The sequence below is a fragment of the Euprymna scolopes genome, chromosome 44 (genome assembly GCF_053919585.1).
Source record: "Euprymna scolopes isolate OS-2025 chromosome 44, ASM5391958v1, whole genome shotgun sequence".
Classification (NCBI taxonomy): Eukaryota; Metazoa; Mollusca; class Cephalopoda; order Sepiida; family Sepiolidae; genus Euprymna; species Euprymna scolopes.
Window position 1 is genome coordinate 14,197,151 of NC_136525.1, and position 23,153 is coordinate 14,220,303.

At 33.0% G+C, this 23,153-nt stretch overlaps 1 protein-coding gene across 1 annotated transcript in view; it reads left to right on the plus strand.

Moving 5' to 3' along the window:
• Window positions 1-6,526: 6,526 nt before the first annotated feature.
• Window positions 6,527-23,153, plus strand: part of LOC145268698 (uncharacterized) — a 30,646-nt gene continuing 14,019 nt past the window's right edge. Inside the window, exon 1 of the mRNA XM_080124227.1 lies at window positions 6,527-6,548. The gene's annotated coding sequence lies outside the window, so the exon portion shown is untranslated. The remainder of the gene's footprint in view (window positions 6,549-23,153) is intronic.

Consider the following 23,153-nt stretch of genomic DNA (forward strand, 5'->3'; position numbering starts at 1 on the left):
AAAGAGATGAGTTTTCACGTCCATTCAACTTGCTGTCCGTTTGAAAACTGGCGCCCCGAAAGATAAAATTAGCACCAAGAATACACCTCGACAGATAGTAGCAACAATCAATCTGATTGGTCCAAACAAAATTGTGGGCGGCCAAACCGACCAATGAGGTGCCTGCTTATTTCTGTAGAATTTCTGACAATATAGAGTCGACAGATCGATTTTTTTAATATGTGGTTTTAAGCAAAAACAACAGTACTTACCTAACTGTCATGTCGAAAATAGTAATATATCCAAAAATTACGAAACTTTGAGTAGAACAACTGCTATTTTCTGTAAAAATTACTTTTAACTATAAATAATTGGTATTTTTTACATTAGGTTCACCTCCACAATTGACGATAAAATGACGCATGATAAACAAGTTTACTTCGCTGTGAAGTAGACTTGTTTATCGTGTGTGTACGCGCGTAGAAACATGGCCACCAGAGAATCACAGTGCCTTATACAGGTCTTTATATCTCAAAAACTACTTGTCTCTGCAAATTTTAAATGAGATTTTCGTATTCAACATAATCGAAACCCTGAATAAGTCGTCATTTTAGAGAAAATTTTGGAGGTGGACCTTAGGCACCTCCAAAATTCATCACAGAATTACCCCCCCCCCCCGTATGTGACACGATGTAACTTTATTATAAATTAATATTATCAGCATAACTTTTATACAATTTAAAAGAAGAAGGTCAAAATAAACCAGTAATAATTTAAAAAAAATTTTTTTCATCGTACGAAAATAATGAAATTGCGAGATGAATATCGTGTTTACATAATTGGCGTTCCCATGTTACTACATTTCCAAACATGAAAATATACCAGTGTTTAATAAATCTAGCAAAAATCAACTAATCATCAGATTTTCGTGCAATTTTCGGTACTTATCCGTTTTAGAAGGAAATTACATATAAAATGCAGTTTCCACAACATATATGAACGGAAATACTTTTTTTGGTGCGTGCCCCTCACCCATTTATTTTTTCGAAATTTGAACAAAATATATTTAAATCTATCGAAATTTCTATTTATCATGAAACATAAGAGTTCAAATAAATAAAACATATATATATTTTTTTTTTAATTTAAATACACGTATTGAACAAAAACTTACCTTGAAGTTGCAATTAAAAAATTGATATAAATTTAATATTATTATGTTTTTTAAATAGCGTTTTTTCTAGGCACCGCCAAAACTGGGGGGGGGGGCAGGTCAGTACTTTTTGACGGACCGTCTTTTTAAAAATCTACCAAAAATCAGGTAATTATCTGATCAATACGAAATTTTCAGCGATTATTAAGAGAAGAATGAACTTTATAACGGTGTACTTATTTTTCATAAACGATATATATATATATATATATATATATATATATATTGCTTACAACCCCCCCTTGTTTTGAAGTGGGAACAAATATGCTTAAAATAATCATCTGAAACTGAACACAACATATTGTGTTCTTGTAAGGGACAGAATTATAGATTAAAAAAAAATTGTTTGCATACCTTATTTTGACGTCTGAATATCAGAACTTCGATTGTGTTTAATTATCCCGCTTTTGAGTTTTGAAGTGTGAAATTCGGTGAATATGTTAAGTAAAATAATTAATTTAAGTTAAGCAAAACAAAAAAAAAATTTTTTTAATATTTATACGAAAAAAGCCATTTTAAAATTTTTGATAAATAAATTAACAATTTTTTTTTTAGCGAGCCGAATAATACATGAACATTATTAAACAGGACATGCTTTGAATAATCGATACAAAAAAAAAAATTCGATAAATGTTGTGCCCTTTGTGTTAAAAATAGCATCATTTTTTTCGATTCCGTTTGAAAACGTTTGCCGCCTTTCGACTACGGTGGACCAAACGCGCTGAAATAATTTTTTTTATTCTGCTTTAAATTACCTCCCCCCCCATTTTGGGGAGCCTGGCCCCCACACACATACACATTAAAAACCAAACTCATACAAATGGTCACCCATCTGGTACTGGCCAGCCTCAGCTTAATAATACATTGAAATTTTCGTCACTGAAAAATAAGTTTTTTTGGCCTGTTTGGTCTTCCATAGTTTTCTTCTTATCAAACGCAAACGTAAACAGTGTCGATCTAGACTCTAGATCGACGCGAAATAACTGGTTATATATATGAATAAGAGGAATTATTTGAAATCCAGGTACTTATATTATAATATTTTTGCATATTCTTTTAGAAAATCATCCTAAATCTTAGTTAGACAATAAATAAATAAATTAATTATTTCAAAAACCTTTTTTTTTTAAATATTTATGTACGTTTTTTGTGCAAGACAAAAAATGTCAATTGTTAACTTTTTGGGAAAATTTAACATTTAAAATTTAATTAAAAATAGTAGAAAAAGTTTTACATTATTCTGTTTTCTATATGATAAAATTCAGGGTTTTATCTTTCTGGAAAAAAAAAGTTACTCAGAAATAATGGATTTTAATAAATGTAATTTCGTTTTAAAAAACAACAACAACTTGATTTTGCGGCCATTTTTGGCGGTGCCTAGTTTTTTCTAATTAATATATAATATAATCAGTTGAATTGCCAAGAAATAGAAACTTACTAAAAATTAATTAATTTTTAAAAGATTAAAACGATTAAAATTCCATTATTTCAAAATGTCCCGTTACAACATTGATTTTTAATTGTGTTTACATTTTTTTTTAAGTATTAAGTTTTAATATAAACATGGCTCTTGTCAGCTATTTTATCGCCAGATTAAAACCAATTTTAAAATATTATTGCACAAATATTAAGCATTTTGTAAACACCCCCTCTCCCTCATATTTTGTTTGTCTCTTTTTACCAAACAAAAGTATGGAAGCCTGTAATTAACACCCGTACATATTTGATAAAACCGTATTTCATATTTAATATACAAATGTTTATAATATTATTAATCGTTAAACTGTGTAAATCTTAAAACCTAACAAAATTATAACAAAGATTAATTATTAATTGCAGTTTGAAGAAGATAAACAAAGGTTTTAAAAAACCATTAAGCCGCTTCTGCTTTTTCATAGTTCGTATAGTTAACACAAGTCTGACGTCACGGGAACATGCGTTCCATTTTTCACAATCATTTGGCAGACCCTAGAGGACCTAATGTAAAAATTTTCCAAATAATTTTCTACCCGATGAAGTTTCGTAATTTTTAAATATATTAATATTTTCGGCATGACAATTAAGTAAGTACTGTTGTATTTTGGGGTTTGTATTACTGTATACATAGATTCGAAAAATTTGTCAAAAAAAAAAAATTAACAAATAAATGTTATCAAAGGCAAGATAAGTCACTTTTCTGCCTAACTGAATATGTTTTTAGTGTTTTTACTTAATGTAAAATGTTTATTCAGCTCAAAAAACATAGTGTTTACCGATGTATTGGAAAAAACAAAATACTGTTAAAAACCCATCGAATATATGTCAGTCTATGTCGCGGTAACATATATTGAGCGAGTTTCTAACAGTATTTTGTCTATTTTTTATTTATTTTTAACACCTTTTCCCAAACTTACCGTGTCAAAGAGAGAGTTGGGCGTCATTTTTAATTTTCCAATACATCGGTAAACACTGTATGTTTTTTCGAGCTGAATAAACATGTTACATTAAATAAAAACACTAAACAATTATCCAGTTAGGTAGAAAAGTAACCTATGATACCATTTATTTGTTATATATTTGTTTTTGACTACTTTTTCGAATCTTTCTGTACAATAATACAAACCCGTAGTTTGCTTAAAACCACATATAAAAAAAAAAATTTAAGAAAAAATCGATCTGTCTTTACAAGCACCTCCATGTCTACAAGAATACCAGCGCCAAAATGTCGAGTTCGGAGTGGAAGAGTTGTGATTGATCTAAGGGGGATAACTCCATTTTACTAAGAGATTCGTTCATTTTTATTTATACGAGAATTTACGACGCTTCTTCAATAGCGAAATCCAAAAAAAATCGAAATATTGAATTTTTATTAAGATCAATGGTATCTACTAAATCGTTGTGTCGAATTCTGTATCAAATCCAGAAAGTACGAAAAACCGCTAACATAGAAACTTAATTATTAATGAAAATAAATTTCTAAAATTGCCAGATTGGCCATTTTAAAGCCTAAAGCCAAATTGCGTGCATCATGCAGGTTTTCTTGTTTGTTTGTTTTTATTTATTTATTTATTTATTTTTTATGAGGAGGGGGATTCTGAACAGGCACAAAAATTTTTATTTATTTATTTATTATGCAAATAAATATTGGGCCCAACTTTACTATAGTGTGTCTTCGGAAAAATGTATTTCAGAGAAGAAAAAAATATTATGTAATTACGTGTCATGCCGAAATTAGTATAAATTCCAAGAATTACGAAAAATGGTCCAGTAGAAAAATAATTATAGAAAAGAGGCTTGCCTTTTTTCTGTTGTTCTTGGCCTTTTGGCCAAGATCAAAGTGTAGTATCTGGTGGAACGGGCAGTCTATCAAGTAGACGGGGTTGGGAGGGTCCTACTAACCGCCCTCGACACAAATGAATTATTGTACCATTTTTATTGTTATCTTGTTTTTTTTTACACGTCAATAAAAAATGTTTTTAAAAAAAATTGGGAGTTAAGTAGGATGTCCCCCAGTATGAAAGGGTGAATGTGGTATTATGGTGAAAGATACTAGCTGGGAGAAACTTTTGATTTTGTTTAGTTCTGGAGTGACAAAGATGACCAACGACACCCACAATCCCCCCTTTTGAGTTGGCCATGTGCCTAAGTTTTTTGTTCATTGTTGATTTTCAATGTATTTTTAACATGAATAAAGGATTTAATATCTCAAAGTGTAGTATCTGTTCCGGCAGATACTGCAAGCAAAGACCATATGTGGGAGTAGCCTCACATATCAGACCTTGGTCAATGTAGGGGAAACCCTTCATACCAATTGTCACTATCCAGCTCCCCTACTCCCCGGGGAGTTGGTCCCCATTTCCCCTTCATTCCTTACTTTAAAAATCGGCCTTGTGCCTAATTTGCTCAGCGGGGGAGCAAATAAATACCTCAAAGTGTAGTATCTGTTCTGCAGATGCTGCCACTTAAGGTAATTTGTTCCAGTCAATGGAGGGGAAGCCCTCTATACTGGGACAATAATTATTTTTGGTCTCAACCAGAGTGCCCCCTTTTTACCCTACTTTTAGGGGAGCTGGTTTTCCCCCACATTAAAAACGGCTTTGTGCCTAATTTGCTTTCGTGGGGGAAGCAAATAAATACAAAAGACAGAATTTTTCAGCGTTGCAATTTCACTGTAAATTAATCCTTCAAAGGCTTGAAATCAGGGGAGATAACCGCTGCTTTTTCTCGATAATACTACATGCTCCCCAACCCACCCCCTAAAAAATCAGCTCTCGCACGTTTTCTACTGGACGGTGTTACTATTTTCGACATGACCCGTAAGTACGTAATAATGTTTTTCTATGATATGCCTTTGATAGAAAATACATGATTGGATTGGACGACCCACTGTAGTAAAGTTGCACCAAATATTGTTCAAATGAAACGCAAGTTTGAACCAGAAAACAGGAAATATACGGGAAAAAATTACAGACGGGAATTTTTTCATCGAACACCGTTTCCAATTTTTAAACATGGTCGATCGTTCAAAGGAAACGCGCTCGCTGAAACACTTTACCAAAGGTTTTTCTTCCTTTTTATATTTTTTTTATAAAATCCAATTTTTATTATGGTCATAAAGAAATAACACAGAAACAGGTAAACGTTACTATTGCCGACATAAATTATTTTCAAATAAATAGAATTGAAAAATAGGTTTGTATTACTGTATTCGAAAAAGTTGTCAAAAAACAAATATATAACAAATAAATGTTATCAAAGTCAAGATAAGTTACTTTTCTACCAAACTGGATATAATTTCCGTGTTTTTATTCAATTTAACATGTTTATTCAGCTCGAAAAACATACAATGTTTACCGATGTGTTGGGAAATTCAAAATGGCGCCCGACTCTCTCTTTAACACGGTAAGTTCGGGAAAAGTGTTATAAATAATAAACTAGACAAAATACTGTTAGAAATTCGCTAAATATCTGTTACAGTGACATAACTTGACATATATTCAGTGGTTTTTAATAGTATTTTGTCTAGTTTATTATTTATATATTATTATTATTGTTGTTGATGTAACAGTTTATTATTTATAATAAACTATTACATCAACATCACATCCGCTCGTGCCCCCAATTGTTGGAAAAAAAAAAGTCATATAACTAAGAGTAGCTAACCTGAAGTGAGGTTGCGAAAAAAAATACAATCTTCTTCGCGACCTTCTTCTCAGGTCTTGTAACCACAGTAACATAAAAAGAATAATGAAGACTCTTCACAAAGGAGGAAGGGTTTTATAACAATTTACCTTACTCTATTAGCATAAATAACCACAATGCTATTGTTCTTCTTGATTGTTGGAAGAACATCCTCACCTCCGGCAGCTACACTCAGGTAAGCTATGTATTATTTACCACACAATGTAAACAGTAAAATCTTCAGAAAATGTTAAATGGTGTTCTAATTGATAAATGTCGGTGCGTGCGCTGCCTGCGTTACTTACGGAAAAACGTTTAACTAAACTGGAAAAGCCACATAAGTTCTATAATTGAATCCCCCTCCCGCAAAAAAAGAATGAAAAACATAAAGATGTTTGGTGCTTATGTTTTTGTAAACCACATTAAAAACTACGTGAGACAAAAAAAAAAAAAAAAAGTCCCCCAATTTGTTGTACTTTTCTTTAACTGTAAGTCATTAAAAAATGTCAGTCCGTAATTTTTTGATTGGTACGCCATGTGAGAAGGCAGTTTGCTAGGTGAAGCATGAAGCAAGCCGTCGTTCATGCTGCAGCGCACGCGCGTAGCGTAAACGGGAGCTGCAAAATGGTGGAAAGTTATTCGTGGGTTCGGGGATTAATACCATGCAAACGGTAAATTTGCCCCAAGTTTGACTATCAAATTCGTTGTCAGCGACCTCAATTACCTCTAAAAAAAAAAAAAAAAAAAAAAAACAAATTAGAGTGGTCGGTGTTCTGTAGTAGCGGATCTGGATATTTACCAAAAAAAAAAGTTCAAAATTAAGGTTTGCAATGTATTGTTTACAAAGGCATTCGACGGCAATAACGATAGACAAATTTTGCCGCTGTTTTACAATTTGTCATTGTTCTGAGGGGGGGACAACTCTGTTTTACTAAGAACAAATAGGTATTTTTTTTAGATTAGGTCCACCTCCACAATTTTCTTTTAAATTACGATTTTTATAGGTTTTCGACTATGCTGAATACGGAAAGCGTATTGAAATTTTACAGAAAGAAGTAGATATCGAGATATAAAAAGTTGTATTATGCATTGTATTCTTTAGCGGCCATCTTTGTTACGCACATAGATTTGTTTATAGCACGCGCGTAAAAAGATGGCCGTCAAAGAATGCATAATACAACTTTTTATATCTCGCTAACTACTTATTTCTGCAAAATTTCAATGCGATATCGGTATTCAGCATAGTCGAAAACCTATAGGAGTCGTAATTTAAAAGAAAATTGTGGAGGGGGACCTAATCTAAAAATTTACCAACAAATATATAACAAATAAATGTTATCATAGGCAAGATAAGTTACTTTTCTACCTAACTGGATAATTTTATAGTGTTTATGTTTGATGCAACATGTTTATTCAGTTCGAAAAACATAGTCTTTACCGATGGAAAAATTAAAATGGCGCCGGCCGGACTCTGTTGAACACGGTAAGTTTTGGAAAATGAGTTAAAAATAAAAAAAAACTATACAAAACACTGTTAGAAACCCACCGAATCAGTATCAGAATTTTTGTAGGAATTTTTGACACCCCTAACACGAAACTGCGAATAAAATATAAAAATCTCGTAATTTCTCTGTTAAAAGTGGGTTATTTATTTTCTTTATGGATTATACTTCCAAAATAAACTATTACAGTTGTTTTAAAAGTAATAGAAATATTTTTTTTTTTTAAAACAGTAATGAATTTTCCGAACTCAATATTTTTCAATTTTTAAATTTAAAAATCTATCAACATTTTTCTATTTATTCTATTTTTACAATATTTTCAGGGTCAATGTGAAATTTTATGTTCTTTCCAATAAACCGAATATAATATTTTAGACAAACGTTTTTTTTTTAATTCACGCCCCCCCCCCATTTGTGTAAGTGTCACACATTTTCAAGTTTCTCTTAAAAAGTAAATAATTAATTTATGTTTAATAGTTTTATATATCACAAATTGAAGAGAAAAGGTCAATAAATAATATATTCAAATTTAAAACAAAAAAAAAAATCCCTTTTTTAGAAATTTACCTGTAAAGTCCGAAGTTTAAAACCTTTTTTAAAAAAAAAAAAACACATTGTTTTTTTTTTGTTTTTTGTTTTTTTTAATAAAACCTTGGTCCTTGCTCCTTTAATTGAAAAAAAAAATTAGGGCTTGAATTACATTTTTCGAGGAGTTATAAGCTTGGAAAGATGGGGTGGAATTATTCACTATTTTCACGAAATTTCTGACACTGCTATGTCAGCCTATGTCACGGTAACATATATTGGCAGGATTGGAGTTTACGTGGCGATTAACCTCGAACCCAAAACAAAAGCGAAAGGGACACAAATATCGAGTCAGCGAGTCACCAGTTTGTATTTTTTTTTTTTTTTTTACACGATGGTCACCACTTATCAAGGCCCGGAGGCCACTCAGGGATAAAGGTTATTGCAAGTACAGTACGTTAGTGTGGAGATTTAATGAAGTGTTTACTTAAGAGGGCGGCTCATTAGGAATTTGTTAACGTTGGACTTGAAGACATCCAAGTTGTAGTCAGGTGGGAAGCAGGCAGACGGAACAGAGTTCCACAGGCGTGCAGTTCTAAGAAAGAAACTTTGTTCATGGAATCCACGTTTTGATTTAGGCACAGATAAAGAGTGGGGGAAATTTCTCACAGTGGATTCAGCTAGACGGGTGTTTTTTGTGAAAAATTGGCGAGGGGGGGACCAGAGATTGGAGTTCAGACGAGCACCTGCCATGGAAATAACGATAAAACAAGGATAGGCTCGCAGCGTCTCTTCTGTGGGAGAGAGGTTGCAGGGTAGAGAAAAGGGCATTCCCCCACTAAGCCACAAAGTCTATTTTGTACTTTGTCAAGGCAGGATAGGCTGTTTTTAGCAGCTCCTGCCCAGATATGGCAGCAGTATTCCATCCTTGGACCTGGAAACAGTGACCATTTTTATTTACATTGTAAACATATAGAACTTTTTATAATTTAAAAAAATTTAAATAATACGAACAGAATTGTTCTGATACTTTGGTTATCCTGACGCTCCGCACTTCTTTGTTTACCTTGGAAGTGACGTCACACAAATCTTATAATACGAATGGCTACAATTGTAAAAATAATTTGTTTTATTTTTCTTTCATTTTGAGCTCCTTTTTTCTCCCGTTTAACTTTTTTTTTTCTCCCATTTCTTATTTTGAGCGGAGAATTTATTTTATTTTCATTTTGAGCTCTTTTTCCGATCCAGCGTTACCTTTTATAAGTACTCCTGCACTGCAGTCCTGCACTTGACGACCCGAGCTATTTTTTAACGCTATTATTTAGAAATTTAACATGGGGGAAGGGAGGGTGCATTGTAACTATTCTGTACTTTCACCTAACAATTCAATTAAAAAAAAGATAAATATGAAGAATTACTCCACCCTCGAAAATTCCTTTAAAATTACCACTCTTAAAGGTTTTCGGGGTTGCTGAAAACGTAAATAACGTTTAAAATTACGGCAAACGAGTAGTTTCCCAGATATGAAGAAATGTTAGTTTTAAAAAGTGTGGATCACTAGCAGTATCAGAATTTTCAGCCGAGTCGCCATAAGAAACAGTTGTTTGAATAGACACCTGTCTATCAGATTATAACAATATGAAAACGTAATTTAAACCCGTAAATTTTATTTCAATAAAACGAGCAAAGATCAAATTTTAATATCATAAAAGCTTTAATAGAGAAATAAACAATTTTATTTATTTTTCCTTGGATTTCTTCACTTAACATTTCACGGAATGTCTAACAAAACACTAGTTGAATCTTACGATATATTTTTAAAATGGCAAAATATATAACTTACCTGGTTAATGAGTAAGATATGCTTTCTTTTAATCTTCCTGTATGAGAATTTATTCATATTTATGTATTATAATCCATGTATTTTTTAAATGGAAGGATTTTTCCAACACATATCGCGACAACGCGTGTCTTTCAAGAAAATTTTAAGAAACCGGATGTTAAGATTATCACTTTATTATCTACAGAAGCCTATAAGTGTAAAAAAACACTAATTCAGAAATGTTAGTAATCTCGATATGGGATTATATTCCTTCAAATTTTCCACTTTTAAAGGTTTTCGGGGGCGCTGAAAACAGAAATAACCATTTATATATACGGCAAACGAAACTAGTAGTTTCCAAGATAAAAAATTTTACAAATGGTCACAAAGTGGGGGGGTCACTTTTCTATAATGATGTGACGTCAAATGGGCACCCACTTTATGGCCACATTGCAATGAACAGATTTGGCCGTAATTTTAAAGGAATTTTCGATACCAAAAGGAGATAACTTATCGTCCTTTTTTTAATGTTGGCGCGTTTACGCTATCGTACATGAAAACTGGGATCTTTTATTTTTGGATTTACACGGATTACGGGATGACGTGGATATGAAATGTAAATTTTTTTTTTTTAATATCTTAAAGAAATACCTGAATTTTTTATTTATTATACTATAAATCTGCATTATATGGTATCGTATTATTTTTTTTTTATATCGAAATAAAGGAAACCAGGAATTAAATATAAAAATATACACTGACCGAAAAATATTGACTGGAAAATTCTAAACAAAAATTAAGCTCCCACGTAAAAAAAAAAAAAAACACGTGGTTATCGAAAAAAGAAGGATTTACATTTTGGACTTTACCGGTAAATTTACAGATAAGTGATATTTTTTTGTTGTTTTAAATTTGAGTATTTTATTTATTGATGTTTTATCTTCAATTTGTGATATAGAAAACGTGTCGACCAAAATTAATTATTAAAATTCTCATAGACATTTCAAAATGAGGGGGGGTGAATTTATAAAACAACGTTTGTCTAAAATATTATATTCAGTTTATCGGAAAGAGCATAAAATTTTACATTCACCCTGAAAAAAACGTAACAATTGAACGAATAGGAAAATTTTGATAGATTTTTAAAGTTTAAAAATTGAAAAATATTCATCTCATAAAAATCAATTGATTTCACTACGTAACAAGCCTGAGCGCACGCACGCACTTTGTAAACACTGTTTTTTAAAAAATGAAAAATAATATTTCTATTATTTTTCAAACAACTTAAATAGTTTATTTTGGAAGTATATTCTGTAAAGAAAATAAATAACCCACTTTAGAAAGAGAAATTACGAGTTTTCTATATTTTATTCGCAGTTTTCTGTTAGGGGTGTCAAAAATTCCCCCAAAATTCTGATACACCTAGTGGATCACTTTTCTATAATAATTTAACGTAAAATGAACATAAACTTTTTAAAACTAACATTTCTTCATATCTTGGAAACTACTCGTTTGCCGTAATTTTAAACGTTATTTTCGTTTTCAGCGACCCCGAAAACCTTTCAGAGTGGTAATTTTGAAGGAATTTTTGAGGGTGGAGTAATTCTTCATATTTACCTTTTTGTTAATTGAATTGTTAGGTGAAAGTACAGAATAGTTACAATGCACCCTCCCTTCCCCATGTTAAATAATAGGTTTCTAAATAATAGCGTTAAAAAAATAGCTCGGGTCGTCAAGTGCAGGACTGCAGGAGTACCTATAAAAGGTAACGCCGGATCGGAAAAAGAGCTCAAAATGAAAATAAAATAAATTCTCCGCTCAAAATAAGAAATGGGAGAAAAAAAAAAGTTAAACGGGAGAAAAAAGGAGCTCAAAATGAAAGAAAAATAAAACAAATAATTTTTACAATTGTAGCCATCCGTATTATAAGATTTGTGTGACGTCACTTCCAAGGTAAACAAAGAAGTGCGGAGCGTCAGGATAACCGATACTTTTGCTGAATTGTTTTGCAAATATTCTGTACTTTCACCTAGCTGTTTATTTTATTTATTTATTTTTTTTTTTACAGAATCCATTTTTTAAAAAAATTTGTTTTTTTTTACAAAAATAACTGAAAAAGAGAAACTGAAAAATTGATTAGCGTGTAGGGTTAATTTTAATATAAATGGTGATTAATTAATCACGTGGTCAATTATTCGACTTATATAATTAATCACGTGATTTCGCCTAACAATCTACTAAAACAAAACATCACTTAAATTGAATTAAAAAAATATTGCGGTACAATAAGTCCATTAATATGAAAAAAATCTAGTTATAAAAAAAAATTCCGTGCCTAACAATTTAATAATAAAAAAGTCGAATAATTGACCACGTGATTAATTAATCGACCATTTATATTAAAATTAACCCTACACGCGTATCAATTTTTCAGTTTCTCTTTTTTTTTTTTCGATTGTTTTTGTAAAAAAAAAAAAAAAAAAAAAAAAAAATTAAATTGTTAGGTGAAAGTACAGAGTTGCAAAACAATTCTGCAAAAAGTACCTGAACAATTCTGTTCGTATCATTTAAATTTTTTTAAATTATAAATAGTTCTATATGTTTACAATGTAAATAAAAATGGTCGCTATTTCCAGGAATATAAACCGGTGACTCGATATTTGTGTCCCTTTCGCTTTTGGTTTGGGTTGTTTTGGGTTCGAGGTTGTGCGAACATGATGAGAATTAGCAGCGAACCGGATGTTAACGCATCCACCATGAGAGACAAAATGAAAAATCGTCTTTTGCACATGACTCGACGCATCGCTTCCGCTTGGGAAGAAAAAAATAAGATAACCACAAAATAATTATCGACCAATGGCAGAGCTCAGCGCCTAAAATAAACACCTCAAATATCACAGTCACTGGGAGCCAGTTTGCGACTATAAAACGAGGGTTTTTAGGGAACCAGGAGTGAGGAGGAGAAAGACAATGAAGCCGCCGGGCTTCTAGCGCTGATGAAAGAAGTCACCCGCTTTCCAGTTACAAGCCAGGACACGCGTCACTGACAGCAGGATGACCGGCCTACCCTAACCCTCTCCATCGTCCAAAAGATAAGTTACATTTTACGAACATTCATTCCTTGTCAATTCACACATACCTACAAAAAGTTTACGAACATTCATTCCTTGTCAATTCATATATACCTACAAACATTTTACGGACATTCATTCCTTGTCAATTCATACATACCTACCAACATTTTACGAACATTCATCTCCTTCGTTAAATCACATTCCATCCTACGAACACTTTGCCTCGTCTAATACAAGTTGTTAGTAGTAAATAAAATCGGTTCTCAACCTTCAATATTCGTCTGGCTTTAATTATCTGGAGTCAGAATCTACACACTTCCAACGTTGTTCATTTCATGTATGCTTTGTTGTGACCTCTATGGCATCCTTTCCGACCTCTAATCGTTTTTCATAAACACCGAGGCCATAAGGTTAATTGCCACTTAAACTCCAATCCTGCCCATATATTGAGCGAGTTACTAACAGTATTTTGTATAGTTTTTTTATTTTTAACTCATTTTCTCAAACTTACCGTGTTCAACAGAGAGTCCAGTGCCATTTTAAATTTTCTGATACATCGGTAAACACTGTAGAAAAGTAACTTCTCTTGCCTTTGATAACATTTATTTGTTATTTATTTGTTTTTGACAACTTTTTGAAAACTATGTGTACAGTAAAACAAACCCCATTTTGTATTATTAATGTGTTCAACTTTGTTACGTTAAAAAAATCGTTGCAGCTTTCTTGTTTTAATGTTTTGATTTAATTAAAAAATATCGTTGAGAATTATTTAATTAATTATTTAATGTTAAGAACGGCTTTCGAGGTTGGGGATGTTTATTCCGAAAGCCGTTCTTAACATGGGGAGGTTGGGAGTGTTTATTCTGAAAGCCGTTCTTAACATGGGGGAGTGTGGGGGTGTTTATTTCTAAAGCCGTTCTTAAGATGGGTAGGTTGGGGTTAAACACTATGCTGGGTACTCTCGTAAAAAATACCAAAAAATTCAAAACGAGGCTTGCTTTCCAAAGAAAATGCTGCCATTTTTTTTTTTTTTTAAATCCGCTCTGAAAAACTGAATTTTTGAGATTAAATAAAGAGCAATAAAAACTACTTGAAAACCAAAACTAATGAGCCAGGGAGATATAAAATTAACTTTTATTGGCTACAGTAACATTTAATTCTTGTGTGTGTTGTGAGAAATTCCAGTTACATGCCATGTTTCAATGTTTTAAGCTGCCTACGCACAATTCTAGTAGGCAGCCTGTGATTGGTTTATTTGTATGGACCAAGTTAATTACTGGGCGCCTCTTTTTGTAAGCATCCATTTTGTTTTCAGTCTATGATAAACACCCGGCAAGAAAGACTCGCCAAAAGTTGGCTCCAAGAAGAATGGTTTATCAAGCATATAGCCGGCACAATTTCTTCATGTTATATCACCTAAATGTTTGGTGAAAAAGGACTTGAAATCTCTACAAGCAGAGACACCTTCATATTGTGCCGAAGATATTCCAATTAGAGGATGGCATCATTTGAACATTTTCATGTTATATCTACTCAATGTTTGAACTTTTCTCAATTCGATTAGGGTTCGAAGGGACTCGATTTATGCCTAATTAAAGACACTAGAACTCTTGCCAAGAACACCATGAATGGACCTTTTTGAAGGAAAACCGGACTACCACTCTACCAGAAGGAGTTAACTACTGGCTTCCTATTCGGGAAGCAAAACTGACCTGCCGTTTTGCAAGGACTGTACTAGTAGCAATACACATGAAAAAATTAAAATAGCTGAATATATTTCAATATTGGTATCTATAGAAAGAGCTTGATGAGCTAAGAAAAATCTTTTTAAATTTTTAAAATCCAATTGAAATTAAGGAAGTTATGACTATTTTTGTGCCTCACACGTTTGGATATTTTTCCCTCTTTAAGACCATATGCGTTTTGTCACATTTTTTGCACTACTTTTTCAGTAAAAATGTCATATCTTTGTTAAAACACAAGATTAAGCAATAAAATTTACCATATAAGTGTATTTTTGTGCTGGGAATTAGAATATGCTATTGAAAATCTCCAAAAATTAATAGTTTGTAAATAATCTGCAGTAAATGCACATAAATATGCTGCAATTCCTTAAAAATGCCATGTATTCATAAAAAGAAAAGAAGTTAAAGAACTCAAAGCTGAATTGTAATGTATTTTTTCTACAAATAACTGAAATCGAAATCTAGAACTGTTTAAAAATGAATATATTACAATATTTCTTTGGTATTATTGAAGATTAATACCTTCCGTTAACCCTCTCTGACCACCTCTCCAAAATATGCAATTTTACCTTTGTAGGCAATTATGTGTGAATACCTTAAAAAACTTTAATGAAAGATAAACAAGTATTATTTTAGAATTTAATGTAAAATGATTCCCTATTTTGAGCCATTCTAGCGTTTTAGGGCACTTAACCATTTGCCCCCCCCCCCTATCAGATAAATCCTGTGCACCTTTTTTTTTATATAAAGACGATTATGTGTGGTTTTAAGAGTCTTTGTGCAATTACAAGAGGGTGGGCAGGTTGCCACTCTGACTTTGGGTTAATGATAGAGCTAAGGAAAATTATGTGTGAACATCCTGAAGACTTGATAGAAACAAAACAAAAACAAATTTAGAATTTAGAGTGGGGGTTAGTTTCACATAAATTTAATGTAAAATAATTCACCATTTCGAGACCATTCTAGCGTTTTAGAACAGTTGACTAATTTATTTTTTTTGTGGGTGATAAATGGTGTACTTTTCTTTAAGGAAGGATTTTCTTTTTAGGCACTTATATGTAGCTTACCAAGGAACTTTGTTTGGTGAGGAGCTTGCCACTTAGACTTAGCGTTATTGTTAGGGCTAAAGGTTTTAAGAGGAGGAGGCTTGCGACTCGTATCTAGGGTTAGAGGTAGGATTAAGAGAGTTTTTTTTTTTTGTTTTTTTTTAAAGGTGTTTGACCCCCATATTTACAGCTAGTGGGTCAGGGTCAGGGTCATAATTATTGGCCTTTGAAAATGTTATGCCTTGGATTTTGGACATCAAATTATTTTTAAATATGAAATTTATTTTTGTTTGTTTGTCATAATTCTTAAGGAGTGTGAAACTTAAGAATTACGACAAATAGACAAAAATAAATGTCATTTAAAACAAGTGACATCACTAACAGAAAACGTGACGTTTGGAAAACTTATTAAGTATCTTTGTACTTATTTAAATATCAAAAAACATTTTTTGCTAAAGCTAACAAATCGTTCACAAATTTTTGATAAATTTAATTTTTATTTTTTTCTACCTGGACTTCGGGCCAAGATCAGTGTAGTATTCTGATACTACATTTCGCCTTTTCAGTGAAGGAGAAATCCTTCATGACTGAAACAATTTTTATGTTTGTTTCTATCCAGATTGACCCTTTTTGGGAAGCTGGATTTTCCTCGCATTAAAAATTGACCTTGTGTCTAACTGTCCTCGTGGGGAGGCAAGTACATAGGAACTTAACTAGAAACTGAGCACGTCCTACAAATATTTAAATATTGATTTTGTATTTTTTATATATATATATATATATATATATATATATATATATATAAAAATATATATATAATTGGGTAGATTAGTGTCCATTCGATTATAATCCGCTGAAAAAAAATTGTAAAAAAAGACGAAAAAAATATATTGACAGCATGTGAAGCAAAAAAAATCATATTTCACATTTTCGTTTTTTTTCGTTTTAACGAAACACTGTTTAATTCACCGCTAAAAACTAATGTAATGGATAAAAGTGCACATGTTATATATTTGTTTTTCAATTATATTTTTAAAATCTGACCAAAAATAATGCCGGATTGCTTTAAAATTATATATTCTGATAACCAGATAACTCTAGTTAAGCTAATTATGTTCTAATATGAGTTCCAACTAAATATGTAAGAACATTTTTTTCATATTTTCATTTTTAAAAAGTTTTTTTTAAATTTAATATCAGTGATAGTAGCTGCTGCTGCTTCCATGGATCATTTTTAGATATTTTTTAAGAATAGAACGATTTTTTTCCAAATATCACGATTTTAAATTTCTCGGTACCACAAGAAAAAGCCGGTTACATTTTTATTTTTAACGAATAAATGTAATAAAAAGATTGATTTATTTAACAGTGGGTGTCTGAAGAAAATTCTTTTCAAAATTTTCCAAACTTGTCATGTTGAAGTCTTTTTTTCTTTTAACATAACAAAAAAATGAGCTGTCAAAAGAATTTCAGACAACCGAATCTATTAAAAGTGATATCTGTTCTAGTTAATTTCCAAGTTTCATGACGAAATTCTTAAGAGAAACACGGTACGACTGTTTACAAATCGGGGGGGGGGTACATTACAAAATTTCCCAAAAACGCTGTTTCATGATGTTTGTAGAGGACTAGGATATATAAATCCTAATCCCGTTACAAAAGAAAATAATGAAACGAATGGAATGAAGGAAACAAAAACTCAATTGCTGGATAAAATAAACGTGTCGTTTATTTATTGTTGAAAGAATGAATGTTTTAGATATAACACGTGTTCATGTCCGCGCGGGTGTAACCATTGTTTGTCGCGGAACTGGTGGTGTAGAAAGAAAAAGGAAATGTGGGTTCATCTCACGTTCGGGTCACTATCGTTCGCGCGTGGGAAGAGAAGTGAGTGAATGTAGTGGAAAATGGGAATGATAGTCCAGCGTGTAGACAAAGAAGATAGAGGGTTGACATCAGTTAAACTGTGCGCCATGTTAGCCATCAGCTACGCGGTGGTGTTCTCTGACACAAGTAGTAGATAGAGAAAGAGTGAGAATGTCAATCCAGTTCGTGGAGAGAGAAAGCGTATAAAGTGTACATACTGTTTGTTGGCTTTTTGTCCCACATAGTAGCAAGTGGCGTGAGACACACGCGCCTGCCGAAACGGCGGCGGCTGGTGCGCCGACCACTCACCTCGGAAAGCGAGTTGGAAAAATGTCTGAAAACAGCTTGTCTCTTGCTTTTATAGGTGTTTCTGGTGGTCTTTTGCGCATGTGTGGATTTCCTTTGAAAGGGGAAGTGACGTCCATGCGTGTGTGTGTGTATACACATGAATGTGAGTGTATGTATGCGAAGTGAATATGTGGACGTGCGCACGTATGTTTGTGTGCGCGTATGTATATGACAAGTAATATAGCTTCAGATGTGAACGCATGTTTTTGTGTGAGACTAGAAAAGGCTCGCGCGTGTTAACATTTTTATCAGTTTATTTGCTCAAAACTCTTAAAATATATAATGTACATTATTATTTATTAATTCATTTGAAAGTATATTCATTTTCGAACAAAACGGTGGTATTTCGAGGACTTAAGGTGCTTTGGTTTTTAAAATATGACAATTTTAGCAGAACCCCGTTGAAATCCGTAATTATCCAAAGCGTTTTATCGTCCGTATGTATTGCTAGTAGTACTAGGACTAATAACTTTTCTTTGCTGTTATAACTGAATAAAATTTGAGTTTAAAGGTATGGTTTTGTAATTTGTGGAATTATTTTGCCTCTGCCAGGGAGTATTGAGTTTGTGAGATTAATGTCTCACCTTCTTAATTTTGCAAAACGATCAGATTCTTAATTTTGTTTGATAATTTGATCAAATTATTGTTAATTCGGTACTTATACAGTTTAGTCAAGACATTAAAAAATGAAAATATCGAAAAAAAGTTTAAATTGTATATATCCGTTATAGAACGAAGTTCTCGGGGGAAAAAAATCACTTAATTTCATCAAGTAGTTTTTTTTTTTTTTTTTTTTACAGCGGAAAAAACATGTTTTTATGAGAGCGCGTTGAAGGCGGCCATTTTGGATTTTTAAAAAAAATTGTTTGAATTTTAGAAATGTCACAGGGAGATAACTCCAGTTAAAGCGCCGACACTCCCTCCCCATCTTTAATACTAGCTTTACTTCCTAAAAATCGAACATTTTGCTCGGTATCATAAATTGTTTTTTCGCTGTAAAAAAAAAAAAAAAAAAAAAAACCTACTTGATGAAATTAAGTGAAATTTTTTTTCAGAGAACTTCGTTCCATAACGGATACATACAATTTAAACTTTTTTTTCGATATTTTCATTTTTTGATGTCTTGTCTAAACTGTACAAGTACCTTTATTTTTAACTATGCAGTTTTTAGTTTGTATTATCCTGTCGGTTATTACAGCTGAGCTGGATCTCCATTGCACCCGGGCTGTATCAAATTTTATAAGTAAACAAAGAACTGTCTCATGTCGCCATCCTGCAAAAAAAAAAAAAAGTACTTATACAAAAATGAAAATATCGAAAAAAAGGTTCTATTGTACACATCCGTTATGGGATGAAGTTCTCCGAATAAAAATTTCACCTCATTTCATCAAGTAGTTTTTTTTTGTTTTTTTTTTTTCTGCAACGAAAAAACAATTTGCTATGATACCAAGCAAAAGGTTTGATTTTTAGGAAGAAAAGTTAGAATTAAACATGGAGTTTGATAATTTGAGCAAATTATTGTTAATTCTTCTTTTACTAGTTTCTACGTAATCGATTAACGAGAAGATTTTGATAGACTTAGTACTAATGAAGACTACGGATGAAGAGAAATCGCATCTTTGTGAGAATTCAGAGGAGTTTTCTTTGGAAATTGAAAAATTGTTATTGTTAAAATTGAAAATAGATACGCCACGAGATATTCAACCTACGACTGTTATGTCCATAAAAATGCAACTGGACTGTCCGAAGTTTTCCCGTACGTCCATAGATAAGTTTTCTTTCAGAATGTTTTTGAATAAATTCAAATTTTGTACAGATAATTTGAACAAGGCTGACAAATTGTTAGTATTTAAATCTAAGCTAGATGGACAAGCCTTTGAAGTGCTCTCCAGTCTAGATGTAACATCAGACAATTATGATGTAGCCCTGGAACTTTTAAGAGAAAAATATTTAAATCCAGAGTTAATGAGAAATCGGGTTTTCGAAGAGATCATTCATAGTCCTTCTCGCCTAACGGATCTAAAAAATTTAAGGTAATTTCTCGAAAAGATTAAACAGGATATGATGAACTTGATAAGTCGTTCGGGACTGACTTTTTTATTGAGGGTAGAACCTCGGGGGCATTGATAGCCCATGTATTATTTGCAAAATTTCCTAACATTATAAAGAGGGTTTAATGAGTAGAAGTGGCGAACGGTTCCTTTCTCTAAATACTATAATGTCCCTCGTGTTCGACATTACGGAATGTTTAATTGCTGCCCCGCTTGGTGTTCGGCGGGAAAATTGCACACCAAGATTGGTGCCTTCTTCACCTAATACAAAATCCAATATGGCGTCTTCTCCACGTGAGGTGAAGGTCATTTTATTATGCAAGCTGTGCGATGTTACAGACCATTTGATTAAGAATTGTAAAAAATATCCTTCCTTCGAAGCTAGATGCCGAAGGGCCAAGGAATTGAAATTATGTACTCGGTGTCTGGGTGAACACTCGGATGCTGTTTGTCGAGGAATTAAGGGGTTTCCTTACCCATATGGAGTTTGTGGATTAAAAAGCCACTTTAGTGTAATGTGCCCTAAAAGAAATAAGTCCTTTGTGGGCAGAACAACTTATTCTGGATAACAGGACAGTATTTTTTCTGTCCTTAGAATACTGATGAAAGCTCATGGTCGACCTATTTACTTTTTCTGTTTGATTGATACTGGGAGTCAAAGTTCATTTTTCACGCAGGCAGTTCTATTTAAATTATGTTCGGCTAAAACCATAAAACCCAAGAAGGTGAACACGTTAATTGGCAGTGACTCCTTGAGATTGCAGGAGTACAATATATCTATAAAAATTAGGTGATCAAAATCCTTTCAAATTTGAGGCGTTATTTTCCAGGGATTTGAATTTAAAATTCGAAGTTGATAATTTTGATAAAGGTGTTAATAACTTAACTCAAAAGGGATTCCGGTTCTGTCCCGGTTATAAGAATTTAAACAGAACTCCCATCAACGGAATAATTGGTTTGGACCTTTTGGGTAAATTAAATAATGTCAGAGTGGTTGGGTGTCTTAATGGCAACGCATGAAGACACGATGATTACGTAATTCCATTTGGCGAGAGCCAGCATTTTTTGAATAAGGATTTGAGTAAAATAGATTTGCCTCCCTTTAATAGCATTGTGAAATCCTTTCCTGAATGCAACAGCTATTTAATCAATTCCGTTCTAAATCCGACCCTCTCCTCTGAGGATGGATTAAAACCTTTCTTCTCCGAATCTACAGTTGAACGAGGGGTAGAGAATATTTATTTTTATTTCGGACTATTATTCTCATCTTTATTAGTTGTTGTTTTTCATCTTTTATTGGTTTGTTTATTCACAACGTTTCGGCCAACTATCCATCTGGTGGTAACCGCGACGGATAGGAACTTCGAATCTCCTAACTACATTCTCAGCCATCACTGCCATCCGTAGTTGTTGTCGTCTCACCACATTTTTTGGCCAAGTAAACCTCTGGCACGCTTTGGGTGGGATTGAAACCACTATCTTCAGACAATGTTCATCTGGAACTGTAGAGATTCAATGTCTCTATCAACTGTGTCACGGGCCCCGAAATAAAAATGAATTAATATATATAATGATCATCTCAAAAATGAATTCCAATTAAGGAATAATATATAGAGGGGTAGAGAAGTTACTCACTCTTGGCTCATTGGTTATCGACAAAGAGGTCAAATTATCTGCCGTGGATAAAGAGAAGATTTAAAGTTTAAAGACTCCATTGTCTTAAGGGAAGGAAAATACTATATAAATTTACCGTGGCATCATGATAAACTCCCACATGTAAAATGGCCCTGTCGGTGGGGCATTAGAATACGCCGACTGCTCCCCTGCAGAGAGTAAAAGTCCCTCAATGGGGGTCCTGGATATGACCTTAAACTATATCCGATGGTGAGGCCCCAGCTTGTGGGCTTTGGGGAATGTGGAGCCACCCTTTAATTATCATTGCTCCCAGGTCCACTCTGACCCGGAGTGGTAGTACCTGTTAGGGTTCCAACTATGGGTTAAATAGAAACCGACATGGAAACAACAAATATATTCTATTAAAAAAATTTTTCTTCAAAATCTTTGGATTCGGCATTAAATAACCCGAAAAGGGTTGATATGCCGTAAAACAAAAACAACCAACCCACATGTAAAAAGTAACTTTGTGCCTTCTTTAAAGATAATGGAGAGAGTGGCAAAGTCCTTAGAAAGGAAGGGGATGTATAATGAGTACCTCCAAGTGTTTGAGGATTATGAGGAATGTGGAATAGTGGAACAGTTTTTTGTCCCGCCTGAGAATTATTAAGATTATATTTCGGTTCCTCATAGACCTGTTATTAAAGAGGGACCTGGAGTGGCAACAAGAATTTGTCCCGTGTTTAACTGCTCCCTGAAACGTCGAGAGGAGACATTAATTAATGACACTGCCTACATTGGCATAAACTTAACTGCTAAATTATTAGATTTATTGCTGTTTTTCAGAAAAACGAATATGTCCTTCTAGGCGATATAAAGAAAGCCTTTTTACAAATTTATCTTAAATCGGAAGAGAATAAAAACAGATTTTGCTTTTTTTCTTAAGAAGGGTGACAGATTATGTACATACAGGTACCCCCTCGCCAGTCTTTCACAAGAAACACCCGTCTGGCTGAAACTATTGTCAACAATTTTCCCCACTCTTTATCTGTGCCTAAATCCAAACGTAGATTCCATGAGCAAAGCTTCTTTCTTAGAACTGCACGCCAGTGGAACTCTCTGCCGCTTGCCCGTTTCCCACCTGACTACAACTTGGACGTCTTCAAGTCCAACATAAACAAACTCCTGACAAACCGCCTCCTTAAGTA